Source organism: Gracilinanus agilis, chromosome 2 (assembly GCF_016433145.1).
Source record: "Gracilinanus agilis isolate LMUSP501 chromosome 2, AgileGrace, whole genome shotgun sequence".
NCBI classification, from domain to species: domain Eukaryota; kingdom Metazoa; phylum Chordata; class Mammalia; order Didelphimorphia; family Didelphidae; genus Gracilinanus; species Gracilinanus agilis.
Genome location: NC_058131.1, coordinates 507230690 through 507247784, shown reverse-complemented (window position 1 = coordinate 507247784; position 17095 = coordinate 507230690).

The window sequence follows — 17095 nt, the reverse complement described above, 5'->3', positions numbered from 1 at the left end:
CTCCAATGCAGAAGAGTGGTAAAGGTTAGGCAATGGGGGTTAAGTGACTTGCCCAAGGTCACACAGCTGGGAAGTGTCTGAGGTCATATTTGAACTCAGGACCTCCCATCTCTAGGCCTGGCTCAAAATCTACTGAGCCAATCAGCTGCCCCCAAAGGCTCAAATTTTATAATATGTGTAAAGTACTTTATGAACAGCCAAGTATTATATAAAACCAGTTGTATTGTCGGTCAAATAAAAAGGTCAGATTACATAATTTACAAAGCCCCTTATATCTGGATCTCAAGATGCTCTCTGGCTCTAACATTCCCAGTTCTAAAATCTCTCCCTGGTCTAACGGTCTGGGTAGGTAGTTGAAGAAATGGTAGATGAAATAGGCAGGCACATTGATTTCACGGGGTGGGGACAAGAATAACAGTAACTGAGTAACCAAAAAATGCTGCAAATAACTTTCTGTTTTGTGTCAACTCTGGACTTCTCAAAAGTACAAGGTCCAACTGAATGAGCTCATAATATTTCTTTGTTCTCTGCCCCTGTCAGGTATGAGGCCAGAAGACCCAGGTACAATCTCACAGAGCTATTAGAGAGAAGTTAGGAGATTCAGCAGGAAGGATTATTAGAAAAGAATGACGGGCCAAGCAAGTACTGAAAAGAGACCAATGAAAAGAGAGGCAAAGGAATTTTAATGAAAATTAAAATGTTAGAGATGGAAGAGATCTCCAAAGTAATCTAGCCCATTTTATAGTGAAAGTGGAGGTCTCGTGTTTATGACTTGGTCATGGTTACATGGCTAGCTCCTAGAGTAGACAGGACTAGAACTCAGGTCTCCCAAATCTTGGTTTAGGACTCTTTTTCCTATCTCACATTCAGATAGGTAACCTATGGAAATTTTTTTGGTGGGTGCCAAAATGCTAGGTTCTATCTCCTTTGAATCACAGAAGCAGAGAGCTACAAGGGACTTTAGAAATCACCCAATCCAAGCTCTCTGTGGACACTTTTTTTTTTTTAAACCCTTACCTTCCATCTTGGAGTCAATACTGTGTATTGGCTCCAAGGTAGAAGAGAGGTAAGGGCTAGGCAATGGGGGTCAATGACTTGCCCAGGGTCACACAGCTGGGAAGTGTCTGAGGCTGGATTTGAACCTAGGATCTCCCATCTCTAGGCCTGGCTCTCAATCCACTGAGCTACCCAGCTGCCCCCTCTGCCAGTACTCTCTATAGAGGTACTGGAACATTCCTAGCAGATAGGCAGTCAGTCTATTTGAACATTTCCTATGATAGGAAACTCACAACCTCCCAAAGTATCCCATTCCATTTTCAGACAGCTCTTGTTAGAAAGTTCTTCCTACAATCATAAAAGAAATCTGGAAAGACTTCCATGAGGTTATGCAAAGTGAATGAGCAGAAACAAGATAATATCACACATAGTAACAGCAATAATGCATTGATGATCATCTATGAATGAATTAACTATATTCAGCAATACAAGAATCCAAGATTACTCCAAGAGATTAATAGCCAAAAAAACAAAAACCAAAAAACTATCCACTGTCACAGAAGAAAGCAATGGAGTCTGAATGCGATATGCTTCATATCATTTTTCACTTTATTCCCTTAATGAGTTTTTTCCTTGTATAAGCAACATATATCTTCTTTCACAACATTACCAACATGGAAATATGTATTGTATGATAGAACATATATAACCTATATCATATTACCTGCCATCTTGGAGAGGGATGAGAATTGCAAAATGTCAGAAAATGATTGACTATTCAGTGCAATCTAGAAAATAAAAATATAATAAAAAATTTTAAACTTAGGAAGTTTATCTGAATATAAAGATTTAATCTGCCTGTAGAGACACAGCTAAATCTATATCCTGTTATTTTATACTTACCTCCTCCACTCGCATAGAAATATAAAAATGAGAATAAGAGAAAATGAAATTATCCTTTTAATTTTTTTTCTTTGATATGGGAAATCTTTATTTTTTGAAAAAGCTTTTGCCTTCCTGGTTACACATAATAATAATTTCCAACATATATTTTCCAAAATTATAATTATAAATTATAGATCTGACAAGTAAACTATTGCATGCTCCCCTAATTTACTTGCAATATCATCCTTTATATCTAAATCTCTAAACTGTATACCCATTTTGACCTTATTTTGGTATAGGATATAAGATATTGGTCTATGCCTAGTTTTTGCCATATTGTTTTCCAGTTTTCCCAGCAGTTTTTGTCAAATAGTAAATTCTTATTCCAAAAGCTGGGATCCTTGGGGTTATCAAACATTGGATTACTATAGTAATTTATCACTGTATATTATATATCTAATCTATTCTATTGATCCATCATTCTATTTCTTAACTAGTACCAGGTTGTTTTGATGATTAGTGCTTTATAGTACAGTTTGAGATATCATACTGCTAGGCTATCTTTCTGCATATTTTTCCCCATTATTTCTCTTGATATTCTTTATCTTTTTTTCCTTCCAAATTAATTTTATTATTATTTTTTTAAGTTCCATAAATTTTTTTTGGTAATTTGGTTAGTATGGCACTCAATAAATAAATTAATTTAGGAAGAATTGTCATTTTTATTATATTAGCTTGGCCTACCTCTTTTAAATTCTTGTGAAATGTCAACAGCTTCTTTCAAACCTCTGAAGTCTCTGGTTCAATTTCTCTGAGAAGTCAGTGACTTTTTAAAGGTCCCTCAAGCTTCAATATATCTATAAACATTCACTCCTGGAATGAATTCCTGGGATTTGGTGTGGTGGAAAGATCAACAGACCTGGTATGGGAAGATTTCCATTTAGCCTAAGAGTTCTAAATTGTTAACTGTGTGAGGCCTTGGCTACATCACCTAAACTTTCTCTGAGACATAATTTCTTCATCTGTAAAATGGGATAATGACTCCCTGTTGCCTCCAGAATCAAGTATAAAACCATCTGTTTGGCTTTTAAGGTCTTTTATAACTTGATCCATTCCCACCTTTCCATCTTCTTACACCTTGCACCCAGCCTCCCAATCCCAAAGGGATCCAGTGTCACTGGTCTTGCAGTTCTCTGACTGACAGCCTATCCCCAACTCTGAGCATTTTCATTGGCTGTTCTCCCATGCCTGGCTGTCTTTCCTTCCTCCCCTCTACCTTCTAACTTCCTTCAAATCTCAACTAAAATCTTGCCTTCTACAGGAAGCCTTTCCCAGTCTTCCTTAATCTTAATGCTTTCCCTTTGAGATTATCTCTGGTTTGTTTGTTATTGTTCATATGTTGTCTCTTCCATTTGACTATGAGGTCCTTGATAGCAGGAACTATTTTTTTGCCTCTTTGTATCCTTTGGCACATTGCACTGTGCCTACACATAAATTCCCTTTTCATAATTTTCTTGCATCATCCTTATTTCTTTTTCCCACTTTCCTATCTACTATTTATCTCTAGTAGGTGCTTAATAAATTCTTGTTGACTCTAGTTGCAGTACTTCCCTAACAAGGCTGTTTCCAGGATCAAATGAGATAATTTGAGTGAAAGGGACTGATCATTGCAAAGTGCTACAGGACCATGGATCTTGAGTTATTGTTATTGATGACAGAGTTATTGTTGAATAGTTATTGATGAAAAAATCCAAATCTGTCCATTCTAATTCTATTCCCCACCCTCCCTTTCTTCTTCCTCCCCGTTACACAACAATTTCTGCCAATCTTCTTTATAATTAATTTGATTAAATAATTACCATAAGATACCAAGAATTTAGCATATTAGCTCTCCTAGGGGATTTTTCTTTGTAAAAAAACTCAAGGTGCCTACAATGTTTAATCCAAGGGATGAAATCTTAATCCAGGAATTTCAGGCATCAGTGGAAGAGATAATTGAGCACTAAAGCAAGACCTGAAATAGCAACAGCACAAAGAAATTAGAAAATGAACAGTTTATTTCTGTTGCTAATTCTCTTCATATCAAACTCCAAAAAAGATTAAGAAATTCACAAAGTGATCAGCAAAAGAAAAGGAGGAGGGTAGCTAGGTAGCTCTGTGGATAGAGAGCCAAGCCTGGAGAAGGGAGGTCTTAGGTTCAAAACTGGCCTCAGATACTTCCTAGATGTATGACCCTGGATGAGTTACTTAACCCCTATTGCCTAGCTCTTACTACTCTTCTGCCTTGGAATAGATATTTGGTATTGATTCTAAGACAGAAGGGATAGGTTTTAAAAAAGAGAGAGAGAGAGAGAATGAAGAAAGAAGCCCCTTTGCCTTACCTCTGTGAGTTGATCAGCTGTCTAAAGGTAGGAAAGGCAGAAGGCAGAAAATTAAACTGTATTTTAAATTATTCAATCTCCCAAAGCATTCTTATCTTTATAAAAGAAGGATATTTTGTATACGATTTTGGCCATGTGTTGGATTTATGTTGAATTTTTATTTTTTCTGGGTTTTATGACTCAAAACCAAGCCATAGAATTTGGTTGAAGGAACTAAGAGTAGATCTCAGAGAAAAGAAATACAGGACATAATAGCTATATTCAAGTATTTGAAGGGCCATCCTTTGGAAAATGAACTAGTTTTCTTTTTGCTTGACTTGGAGGACAAAACTAGGAGAATGCAGGAAATTTTTAGTTGTTTAGGAAATTTTTCTGATGATTAAAGGAAGATAGCTAAATTAAATTTCCCTAATGAACTTGATGATGTTTTAGAAGGTTAAGCTTTTATTTTGGACTTAGATTATAGCTTCCTTGGGAGAATATGGATAAATTCCTACCCCACCCCCATCACTGATTAGATAATCTACTTGGATACACCCAGTAAATCCCTCAGGGAAGATGAGGACCACTCCTTAAATCTCATCTAAGGGGAAAAAGCTGGTTGGTTTGCATCACTGTGTGTCTTTGAAGTGGGCTATAAAAGGGGTTCTCAAGGAAGACTCATATTCTTACCCTTTTCTCCCCAAGATGATCATGAATTAGAGGCTTTGGTCCCTGGATGGTCCCTAAACCTTAAGGGCCAATCAACCATTCTCTTTTTTTTGAAACTGGGAAAGAATATTTGTACTACATTCCAATTCTTGTCATTCTGTCCCAGTCTCAGTGAAAGTAACTACCATAAGTAAATAATCCTTGAGATTCAGAGAAGCTCAAAGGTATTGTGCTATTCCAATCAAATGATCAAAGGGATACTTTATATGACTAGACAAAATAATAATTCAATTGGAAGAATAAATGATCTAGAAACTCAAAAGCTTTTTTCTGCATTTATTGACATAATCAAGTGATATTTATTGCTTCAATTATTAATATAGGCTATTATATTTAGTTTCCTAATTCTGAATCAATTCTACATTTCTGATATAAATCTAACTTAATCATAATGAATATTTCAACATTATAGTAACCTCTTTGTTAAGATTTTTTTCAATATTTTGGCATTTGTAAAAGATGGTGGCACCAGGGGTGTAAATGTGCCCTAATGGTTTGTGGGTACACATACTGGGTTGAAGAAGAGACAGGACCAGCCAGGATAGGGAGACCAAGAATCAAGAATGGCAGTTGGCCCCAACTGTCACTCTGCTCACCCTAGGCCAGGGTCTTTGGAACCAGCAGGCAAGGTAAAGGGTTTTAACTGTTTTAATTATGATTAACTAATAAAGGTGGGATAGGGGATTCTACACTTAAAACCCTAAAGGGCAAATTACTGGGCAAGGGGAGGAATTGTCTACTCTAATTATAATTGGCCTAGGCCAGGCAGGACTCAAAGGAACAGTTCTGGAGTCACTGGGAAGTCTGCTTCAAACTTGGTTCCAGCCAGGTTTGACCAGCATAGCTAAAGGGCCTGAGGGTGGCTTTGGGGCTCACGGTTATCCAAGGATGATCACAGGATGCCATGAGTCAAGGTGGTCCAAGGTACCCAAGTAGAGAGAGTACTTGAGATGCTGTCCACCAGATCCCAAACCCCTCCTCCACTTGGTGCAGCTCTGCAGGTCTTGTCCACTTGCTGAAAGCCACCACCACTCAGGATCCCAGGGAATCTGGATGCAGGGTGTCCTTAACTCTGAGATCTCCCAGGCCTAGCAACAGTTTGTGCCAACCACTAATGGAATCTCTCTCAGAGCACAAGCCCTAATTCCTGCTCCTTCATTCCATCTTGGAATCCTCCAGCTCTTCCTGCTAGGTCCAACACTATATGTAACTAATACTAAATCATCTTTCTCACAACACATTAATATTTATTAGAGTAGCTATAATTTTTATTTTCTACTTTATCTCTCCTTGGTTTGGAAATCTAGACTAGTATTGCCTCTTAGGGGGAATTTTGTCAAGTTCCTTTTTTTATTCTCTTTTTGCAAAAATTTATTTCCTATTATAGTTTATTGTTTTCTGAAAGTTTGACTTAATTCACTTGCAAATCCATCTGGGCCTGGATTTTACTTATGACTTTATAAACTTCTTTTTCTGAGTTCAGATGATTTTGACAATCCATTTACTGTTCTGTTAATCTTGTGTTATGGGCCAGAACATTAGTGGAAATGGGGTGGTTTCAGTTAAATTTCATGCTTTAATACCACCAATCTGGGTCATTGTGAGCCAAGAGTTTATGAAACAGAAGAGGCAATTTAAGTTCATGTTGACTTGGATGGATTGATCTGAGGCTTAAATGTAGGCCACTTGAGCTAGGAGGATATAGAAACAGTTTTAGGACATCTTTTGGGAGCTCTAAGACCCCCAGGGAACTTCCTTGGTGACTGCTTTTCATCTCTTTGCTGGGAGCTTTTATTTACTTTTTAGTTGTTGAATATATTTTTTTAAAAGCAATTTTAATTTTTATTTATTACCTGAACCCTTGGATTCTGAGTGATCCATTGTACTAGATATGTAACCAGGATTGGGACAGCTGGGTGTTTTATAATTTAAAAAGTATTCATCCATTCCATTTATCAAGATTAATGTTATAAAAAATTGAGTAAAATCATTTCTAAAAATTTTCTGCTTTCCAACTGTAATAAATTCTTCATTTGTTATGGATTCTACTTTTCCCTTTTTTATTTTAGTCACTTAGTTTTCCTCTTTGTTTTTCTTTAAATCAAATTTGCTAATCATTTGTCTATTTTTTAGTCTTTCTTAAATAGTTTCTACTCCTATTTATTTATTTTCAACTTTATTTATTTATTTGATTTTCAGAATCTTTTCTAGTGAGGTTTTTTAACTTTCCAATTTCCTAGATTTTCAGCTGAAAAACCCAATTCAATGATTTCTTCTTTAAAAGGTTTAAAATTGGGTTTATTTTATTTTATTTTTTAGAAAAAATTTTTCCATGGTTACATGATTCATGTTCTTACTCTCCCCTCCACCCCCCCAAACCTCCCAGCTGACGCGCATATCCACTAGTTTCTTCATGTGTCATCAATCACATTTTGTATTTGAGCAACATTTGAGTAATTTGAGTAACATTTATAAGATAAATACATACATATATAACAGAATTTAAAATTAGAAGATACAAGAAAAAAAATTGAGAGGAAATAATGGAGGAAAATGGTAAATATGAAGCATATAATAGAACTGAAAAATATCAACAGAAACCACTAACTCCTTATAATGAAAAATAAGGTTGAGTACAATGCAGACCAACTGGAAAAACATGTTCAGAAAATGAGTGAATTATTGAAATTACTACAAAATGTTCATATTCAAGGGACAGACCTGAATTATAGGTTAGAATGCAACAAATTCAAGATTATTGATATGCCAGAAATTTTCAAAAAAGAAAAGAATTTGAACACCTTATTTTAGGAAATTGTTAAAAGAAAAATCTTTAGAATTAACAGAAACAAATAACAAAATCCAAATTCAAAAGAATTTAGTTGGTTCAATTAACCCATTATTTATTTAAAATTTATTCTGTTTGTGTTCTTACAACAATGACCAATTTGAAAGTGTGCTTTGCATGATAGTAAAAAAATGAAAAAATGAAAAAAAAAAACACCTCTCTGTTAGGCGCTTTTGATACAAAGAAAGACAAAATACAGCCCCTGCTCTCAAGGAACTTACAGTCTAATGGGGTAAGCAACATGGATATTATGTACAAACACAATAAATTAGAAATAGTTAACAGAGAGAAGGGTTCTCCTAGAAGGTGGTACTTTAGCCAGGGAAGCTGAGAAGCAGAGATGGAAACAGAGAGTATTCTAGAGATGGAGGACTGTAAGAGAAAATGCCCAGAGTAGGGAGGGAGGCCAGCATCAATGGATCAAAGAGTACTTGAAAAACTTGGATCCATAGTGTAAGGAGTTTGGAAAGATGGAAAGAAGCCAAGTTACACATGAGGGACTTTCAAAGTCAAACTGAGGATTTGATTCTGGAGGCAACAATGAACCACTGGAGTTGACAGAATAGAGGATGACATGTACTCTAGAAGATCAGTTTGACAACTGAGTGGATGATAGACTAGAGCAGGGGTCGGCAACATATGGCTCTCAAGCCATATCTGGCTCTTTTGAGGGCCAGATATGGCTCTTTCTGCAAGAGCCATAAAGTCAATTTTTTTTCAGGTGCTGTTATAGGAGCCCACACTGTGAGCACTGTACGGCTCTCACGAAATTACATTTTAAAAAATGTGGCGTTTATGGCTCTCACAGCCAAAAAGGTTGCTGACCCCTGGACTAGAGGGAATAGAGAAGTCAGATGAGATTTCCTAATGGTGAGTTTACTGGAGGCCTGGTGAAGCCAAAGAAGTACAAAATGAGTGATCAGAACTTTCCAAATCACTCTATTTTCATTAGCAGCTTTGCTTGGTTTCCACTCTAAAAAATATCATATCTCACCTAGGACAAGCTGATCACCTAAAATCTCATCACTATGCAGATTAACTTGGTTTTTGATACCCTAGACACATTTTTTTTTTAAATCTTTACCTTCTGTGATAATTAGATTAAGTCTACACTGCTCATCTTTAGATTTAATCACCAAAAGTGAGAGTACCTCCAATTTTGGGAGATCAGTAAGGAATCAGAATCAACTGACTGCCCCCTAGGTAGTACTATGAGAATCGTCTATTGTGATTGGACATGCAAATTAGGAGGGAGGAACAGGAAGTGATGCATAAGTGACCCCTTTAAAAGGAGAAGGTTCTCAGTCAGCTGGGGTCTTCAGTGGAAGAGAGCATCTCGGGAAGGACCTTTTCTGATTCATGGGGGAGTGTGGGAATGCTGACTCTGGTGGGACCTCTGACTGCTTCCCTTTGAATTGTCACATGTTAGGCTATACTCTATCTCTTCCCTTGGCGTTTTTGGAGGCTCTACCCTCAAGGAGGTCTCTCTTGCCTCTCTAATTGTAGAAGTCTTGTTTAATTAACCTCTGTGCCCCTCTGCTGGGACCTCTAAATTCTTACCCGGTCTGGGCCTCTGGTCTGGGTCAGAGTTTCTCTTTCTCAAATTCCCTACTGTAAACCTTCCTAATTGTAAATAAACTTCCAGAAAAGTCAATTTTGACTTGAGATTACTATTAATTGAGGATTGATAATAGTTCAATCCTCTGGAGACCATCTTTTAATATATTGAACCCAAAAAAACCCTTTTTGCCCCTTAAACTTCCATCTTAGAATCAAGATTATTATACCAAGTCCTTTTCTTATTTGTATCCCCAGTGCCAAGCACAGTACCTGACACATCAAGAATGCTTAATGAGTGACAGAGTAGCAGCTGCTTCTATTATTTTTGCTAGTGCCAAGTTCAGGTGTTTTATGATGTTGAAGGTGTCCATAAAGTGAAGTAAAGTTTAGAGCCATCTAAATTTCAGGGCTTTGGAGCAAAGCTTCAGTCCACCTCTACCTTAGCCCCCCTATCCATTTTGCAGCTTCAATAGACTATTTTATTTCATGAAGGCAGGAATGTTGTCAGGTACTTATTTGTATCCCCTTCAGTGCCAACAATATGGTAGATACTTAACAGACATCTGTCCTGGTCCTTGAAACCTTTCATCTAGGTCAGTGGTTCCCAAACTTTTTTGACCTACTGCCCCCTTTCCAGAAAAAAATATTACTTAGCCCCCTGGAAATTAATTTTTTTAAATTTTAATAGCAATTAATAGAAAAGATAAATGCACCTGTGGCCATCACCACTCCCCCTGGATCGCTGCAGCACCCACCAGGGGGCGGTAGCGCCCATTTTGGGAATCACTGATCTAGGTTATTATGCCTGGCTAGTCTTATCTGTCCTCCAGTTTCTTTCATCTCCAATCCATCCTTCACAATTAGCAAAATAATCTTTCTAATGCCCAGGTTTAGCAATATCTTTTCCCTGCTCAAATTTTTCCAGTAGTTCCGTGTTACCTCTAAAGTCTTCAATCTTCTGATTTTAAGCTACCTTTCCAGCCTTATTTCATATATTCCCTACTTCATGTATTCCCTATTCCAGCTCAATTGGACTAACAGCTATTCTGTGATTTATCCTGTCTAGTCCAGTCTTTGTGTTTTCTCATAGTACATCTCCAGTGCCTACCTATTAAGATTCTTTTATGCCTTCTAGACTCAGGTCAGGTGTGACCTCCTAGAACATGCCTTCCCTGAATGCTCCACCTGAAAGTGATATCTCTATCTTGGAATATCTCTTCCAGGGCTGTGCCAGTAAATGTTTAACAATTGGCTTTGGAGTGAGGGAAAATGTAGGAAAGAATTTTAAATTTAATCTTCATTATTAGCATTTCTTTCTTATCTCTAGCTCACTATAGAAGGAGCCACCTAGCTGCCTCTTTTCCTTACTTTCTTAATTTTAGACAATCAAAAAATATTAAGTTGAAGCCGGATTTATAGAAACTGTTTTCTGAGGTTTAAGTGCTCACATTGAAAATTATTTTTTTTAAAAAACCCTTACTTACCTTCAATTTTAGAATCAAAACTATGTATTGGTTCCAAGGCAGAAGAGCAGTAAAGACTCTGCATTTGGGATTAAGTGACAAGCCCAAGGGTCACAAAGCAATGAAGTGCCTGAGGTGGAACTGAACCCAGTTCTTCCCTTTTGAGGGCTGGCTCTTTATCCACTGAGCTACCTAGATGCCTCTCACATTAACATTTTAAGGATCCCCTTTGGGAAGCCGGTTTAAACTGACTCTATTCAAGCCCCTTCTTCTCAGCCCATTGTCCAGACCAGTTCTTTGCATTTTAATCACATTCTACCTAATATCTCATTTGTCTTGTCCTTGCCCCTCCTCCCAACTCAAGTACTTGGAAGCAAAATTTGTTGAGCTAATGAACGAATGAATGAAATTGTTGGTGGGAAAATCTAGAGGGGATTGAGCTCTTTAAACTATAGCTCCCTCATAAAAATAAGACTGGCTGTAACCTATAGAGATAGAGGGAAGAAAGGAGCTAAACAAACTGCTTTCTAACAGTCCTAAAGGCAGAGTTTCCAAAGCTGGGGAGTCAGTGCTGCCCTTCTGCAATAAAGCTGCGAAAGAGAAAGTTCTTTCTCCAGGCTACCAAGCAAGAGAACTTTGTCTTTGGGTGGCTTAGGGAACAAAGTGCCAGATTTGGAGTTAGGAAGATCTAAATTCAAATCTGACCTCAGACATTTACTAGCTGTGTGACCCTGAGCAAGTCACTTAACCCTGTTTGCCTCGCTTTCCTCATCTGGATCACCTCAACTGGAGAAGAAAATGTCAAACCACTTTAATATCTTTGCCAAGAAAACCCCAAATGGGATTAGAAGAACCTGAAACAACTGGACAGCAACACATTTTTCAGTCTGACACTAGCTATAAGATTGTTAGTATGTTACTTAATGTAACCTGTAATGTAATGTAGCCTGTTACCTCATCCATAAAATGAGGGGGGATTGAATTGCTCTATCTCATGTCTCTAATAGCTCCAATCCTAGGATAGCCCAGCCTTTCTTGGATTATGAAGAATTTGAGCAAGGCAAGCATTTAAAAGATTTTCACTGGTAGGAAGAACTAGTATGAAAAACATTCAGAAAATATTCTGGTTCTACTCTGTAACACACTGACTCCTAGTGGACAAATAACCAAGCACTTTGATCCATGTGACCTTTTCATAGAGTATGTTTCTTTTTTTGTGTGTGTGGTATTTGCAGATTTTTTTAATACTATCTTTTATTTAATTAATTTAGAGCATTTTTCCATGGTTACAGGATTCATGTTGTATCTCTCCCCTCCTACCACCCCCTCCCATAGCCACACAATAATTCCACTGGGTTTTACATGTGTCATTGGTCAAGACCTATTTCCATATTATTGATATTTGTGCTAGGGTGCTCATTTTGAGTCAATATCCCTAATTATAACCTATTGATCCTCTCACGTGATCAGGCAGTTGTTTTTCTTCTGTGTTTCTATTCCTATAGTTCTTCCTCTGAATGTGGGTAGCGTTCTTTCTCATAGACCCCTCATAGTTGTCCTGGACATTGCATTATTGCTAGTAGAGAAGTCCATTACATTTGATTTTTACCACAGTGTATCAGTCTCTGTGTACAATATTCTTCTGGTTCTGCTCCTTTCACTCTGCATCAATTCCTGGAGGTCATTCTAGTTCACATGGAATTCCTCCAGTTCTTTATTCCTTTGAGCACAATAGTATTCCATCACCAACAGATACCATTATTTGTTCAGCCATTCCCCAATTGAAGGGCATCCCCTCATTTTCCAGTTTTTTGCCACCACAAAGAACAAACTATAAATATTTTTTGTACAAGTCTTTTTCCTTATGATCTCTTTGGGGTATAAACCCAGCAGTAGCATGGCTGGATCAAAGGGCAGGCAATCTTTTAGTGCTCTTTGGGCACAAATATATATTTCTGAGACTATTGTCATTCACTTAACCCACATGTTGAACATATACAATGGGCGAGACACATCCAATGGCTGTAGTCAGCCAGCACCATTTATTACGCTTCTATTAGGTTCAGGCAAAGGAGACCACAGTCTAGGCTGGGATAACTCCCAAGCCTAACACATGCATAATGATTAGAAAATATATGGAGTATTTGCCAACGAGGGCAAAGATGAGCAAGTTATTAATAACAGACGCATAGCTCTTAACAGTTAAGATGTTGAGAAGATAAGTGATTAGTAAGTTGTTTTTTTCCTTTTAACTTTTGCTTTAACTGGAGTATTTTGTTCTTTATAAATAGAACAGAATGCAAAAGAGATCAATTCCTATGCTGATATCTAAACAACACACATACGAACTAGGTATATTTCATATATATCGTGTGTGTGTATATATACAGGAATTATATATATTGGGGTATAAATTTCTAAATTACACACAGGAAATATATATTTCATTATATGTGTGTATATATATAGGGATATATATCTAAACTACACAATTTGAACTATGTATATTTCATATTATATATAAGGATATAAATCTCTAAACTACATGCATAGGAAATAAGTATATTTCATTTATATTATATGTGTATATATGTATATATACAGGGATTATACAAGGATATAAATCTCTAAACTACACACATATGAAATATATATAGTTCATATATGTATATGCATATACAGGGATATATCTAAACTACACACATATGAAATAGGCATATTTCATATATCATATGTGTGTATGTGTATATTATATATACTGTGATTTCATATATAGGGATATCTCTCTAAAGTACATACATATGAAATCTATATTTCATATATAGGGATATCTCTCTCTAAACTACATATATATGAAATATATATTTCATTCCTCATTACTCAAGAGTGGTGGAGTATAAAGAACTGTTCCTTGGGAGTCGGAAGGGACTGAAAGAAGACTGGACTTGGGGTAGCTAGATAGCACAGTGGAAAGAGCACCATGCCCGAGTCAAGAGGATATAGGTTCCAACTCGGCTCAGACAGTCCTGGCTGTGTGACCCTGGACAAGTCACTTAACCCCATTTGCCTAGGCCTTGCCCTCCTACCTTAAGAGTTGCTACTAGGACATAAGATAAGGGTTTACAAAGAAACTATTAATAGCCATATGAAAGATTGCTCAAAATCACTACTAAGAGAAATAGAAATTTTGAAATTTCACTTCACATCTAACAAAGGATGAGAATAATCAGTGTTATTTTCTGTGTGATCTTGGGCAAATCATTTTACCTCTGCTTCATCCTTTGCAAATTGAGGGGGATTGATTAAGCTGCCCTCCAAGGTCCCTTGTAGCTCTATATCTGAGCCTACAGAGACAGCTAAGTAACTCAGTGGATACTACTTGGCCTATAGTCAGGTGAGATTAAGTCTGGCTTCAGATACTTACCAGCAGTTTGAAGTGGTCACCTAACCTCTGTTGGCCTCCATTTTCTCAATTGTAAAAATTCGAATAATAATAGCACTTACCTCCCAGAGCTGTAAAAATCAAAGGAGAGATTTGTAGCATGTTTAGCATAATGCATGGCACATATTAAGCACTTAATGATTGCTGCTCTCCTTGCTAGTTTGAATCCTGACTCCTAGACTTTCAAATCTGTTGAAGTCTCAAAGTGCTCTACAGCTGTGAGTTGCCTGCAAAGTAGCCCAAGGTCTCTAGTGAGTTGTTCTGGCCAGGAAGGAAGTGAGGGGAGTTGGGAGTTTCAACTTTCTTCTACAGTTTCTTCCCCCAAATGTTGAGGTTCAGTACAAACATGAATAAGGCATGTTTCTTGGCAAAGAACTGGGGGGGGGGGCAGGGGGGACCTTGACAAGCTGTTGAGTATTTTGGAAGGATAGATTCTTTGCTCCAAGCAGGCTTTCTTTTATGCCTCTACACTTGCTATTAGCACTTGTTTATTCCTGTCTGTTCCCTTGAAAAGATTTTTAAACAAGTGTCTATATTTGCAAATATCCCTCAGGGGAAAAGTTTTTTTGATATGCATATTTTTCCTCCCTTATTCCTTGAAAAGAACCTGCCTTTATTCTTTGTTTTGAACTCAGCATGTCCTTGGGAGAGTCTCCTTTTTTCACTGCCATGCAGTCTCTCCCCTCTCAAATGGAGCTTTCTGACCAGAGGTCCAAACTCTTTCATAAAAGCCCTTTCTGTTGTATTTGAGCAGAATGTGAAACGCTGGGAGATGGTTTGTTGCAGTTGGGGGCGGCCCCAGTTCTTGCCCAAACTAGTCATCTCAAAGCAAAAGCTTTGTGTATTTCCCCCTCCTCCCTCCCAATCTTGGCCTCTCCAAGCTGGTGTCCTTCCAACCCCCCCCCCCCCCCAACAACTAAAGTTTCCACTTGGCTCTTCAGAGTTTCTTTGTACTTTCTACTGTAAAGAACCCATTGCTAGCATTTTCTTGTTAGACTGAGGAAGAAGAAATTCCCTACAGGAATTGCCCAGATTTTGTGGCAACAGCTGGATACCAGGCCTTGGTAATTTGCTCCTTTAAGTCAGTTACAAGTGTAGGGGATTGCTCAAAAAGCAGAGTGCTGGCAATCTGGACTACCCCAGCCCAGCTTTGCTACTGCCATCCAGAGGGAAGCTGCTCCCACCCCAGTGCTGGCTGATGGCAAGTCTGAGGTACCCTGCTAGGGCATCCCATGTCTCCTGACTTACTCCACCAATTTTTAAATAGGTCAAAGACATTTCCAGAAGCCCAGGAAATAACAGTATTCTTACAGCTTCCTTCTTTCTACCCTTCACAGTCAGTCAACAAGCATTTAAATACTTACTGTGTGCTCCTGCTGAATAATGGAGGTATAAAGAATAGCAAAAACATTTTCCTCCCCCTGCAAAAAACTCACATTCTTCTTTAACTTGCTTAATGTTCTAGAAACAACTCTTAAGACCCAAGGGCAAGGGCTAGACAAAGAGGGGTTAAGTGACTTGCCCAGAATCACTAGGAAGTATCTGAGGTCATATTTGAACCCACTACCTAGCTTCCCCATAAGAAGGTACATTCTAATGAGGGAGACGACATTCAAAGAGCTATGTACATATATGACATTATTTAGTGTAAATGGAAGGTAATGGCGACCGAGAAAAGTAGGAATTGAGCTGAGTCGTAAAGAAGGTCAGGGAAGAGGGAGATGGAAGTGAGGTTTTAGGAGTTAGAATTTGAGCTAAGTCTTGAAGGAGACCTGGATCATGGGAAGGTAGAGGTGAGGAGGGAGAACACTCCAGCCATGGAGACACTTGGGATGCTTTCTAGTGATAGTCTGGGGGATTGGAGGAAATGGCAGAGAGGAAGTCTGGTCAACTATTGGGATATGGTACCATGAGCCTTTTAGACTAAGGAAGAAGAAAATTCCCTACGTGGACTGTCCAGATTTTGTGGAAACAGCTGGCCATCGTTACTTGGTCATTTGCTCCTTCATGAATCCAGGGCAGTTAGATGGCATTGTGGATAGAGTCCTGGGCCTCACCTTCCTGAGTTTAAATCTGATCTCAACACTTATTAGCTGTGTGACCCTGGGCAAGTCACTTAACTTTGCCTCACTTTCCTCATCTGTAAAATGATTTGGAGAAGGAAATACCAAACCACTCTATTATCTTTGCCAAAAACCCCAAAAAGGGTCACAAAGAGTTGGACATGATTGAAAAATGACTGAATAACAAAAAATATGAGCCACTTAAATGGTCTGGGCTAAAGTCATTCAAGAATTATGCTAGGCCTATGGAGAACAGAAAGACATAGAAGAGCTCTATATATGATCTTAAGAAACTTTAGTGGGGCAGCTGGGTAGCTCAGTTGATTGAGAGTCAGGCCTAGAGACAGGAGGTCTTAGCTTCAAATTTGACCTCAGACACTTCCCAGCTGTGTGACCCTGGGCAAGTCACTTGACCCCCATTGCCTACCCTTACCTCTCTTCCGCCTAGGAGCCATACACAGAAGTTAAAGGTTTAAAAAAAAAAACACTTTAGATTTCCTCATAATTACAAGTATCTCTATTACTGTTGAGAGCACCACTATTCTATAATTATTCATTTTTTGCAACTTCAAAGGCAGAAACCTTTTGACTTCCAACTCTCCTTCACCCCACTTATCCAGTCATTTCCCCAATAGTGTCATTTCTACTTCTACAGTATGTCTCTTCTCAATATACATGGCTTTTAACCCAATTCAGGCTCTCATAATCCCTTGCCTGGACTATTGCAATGGGTCTATTTGCTTTTA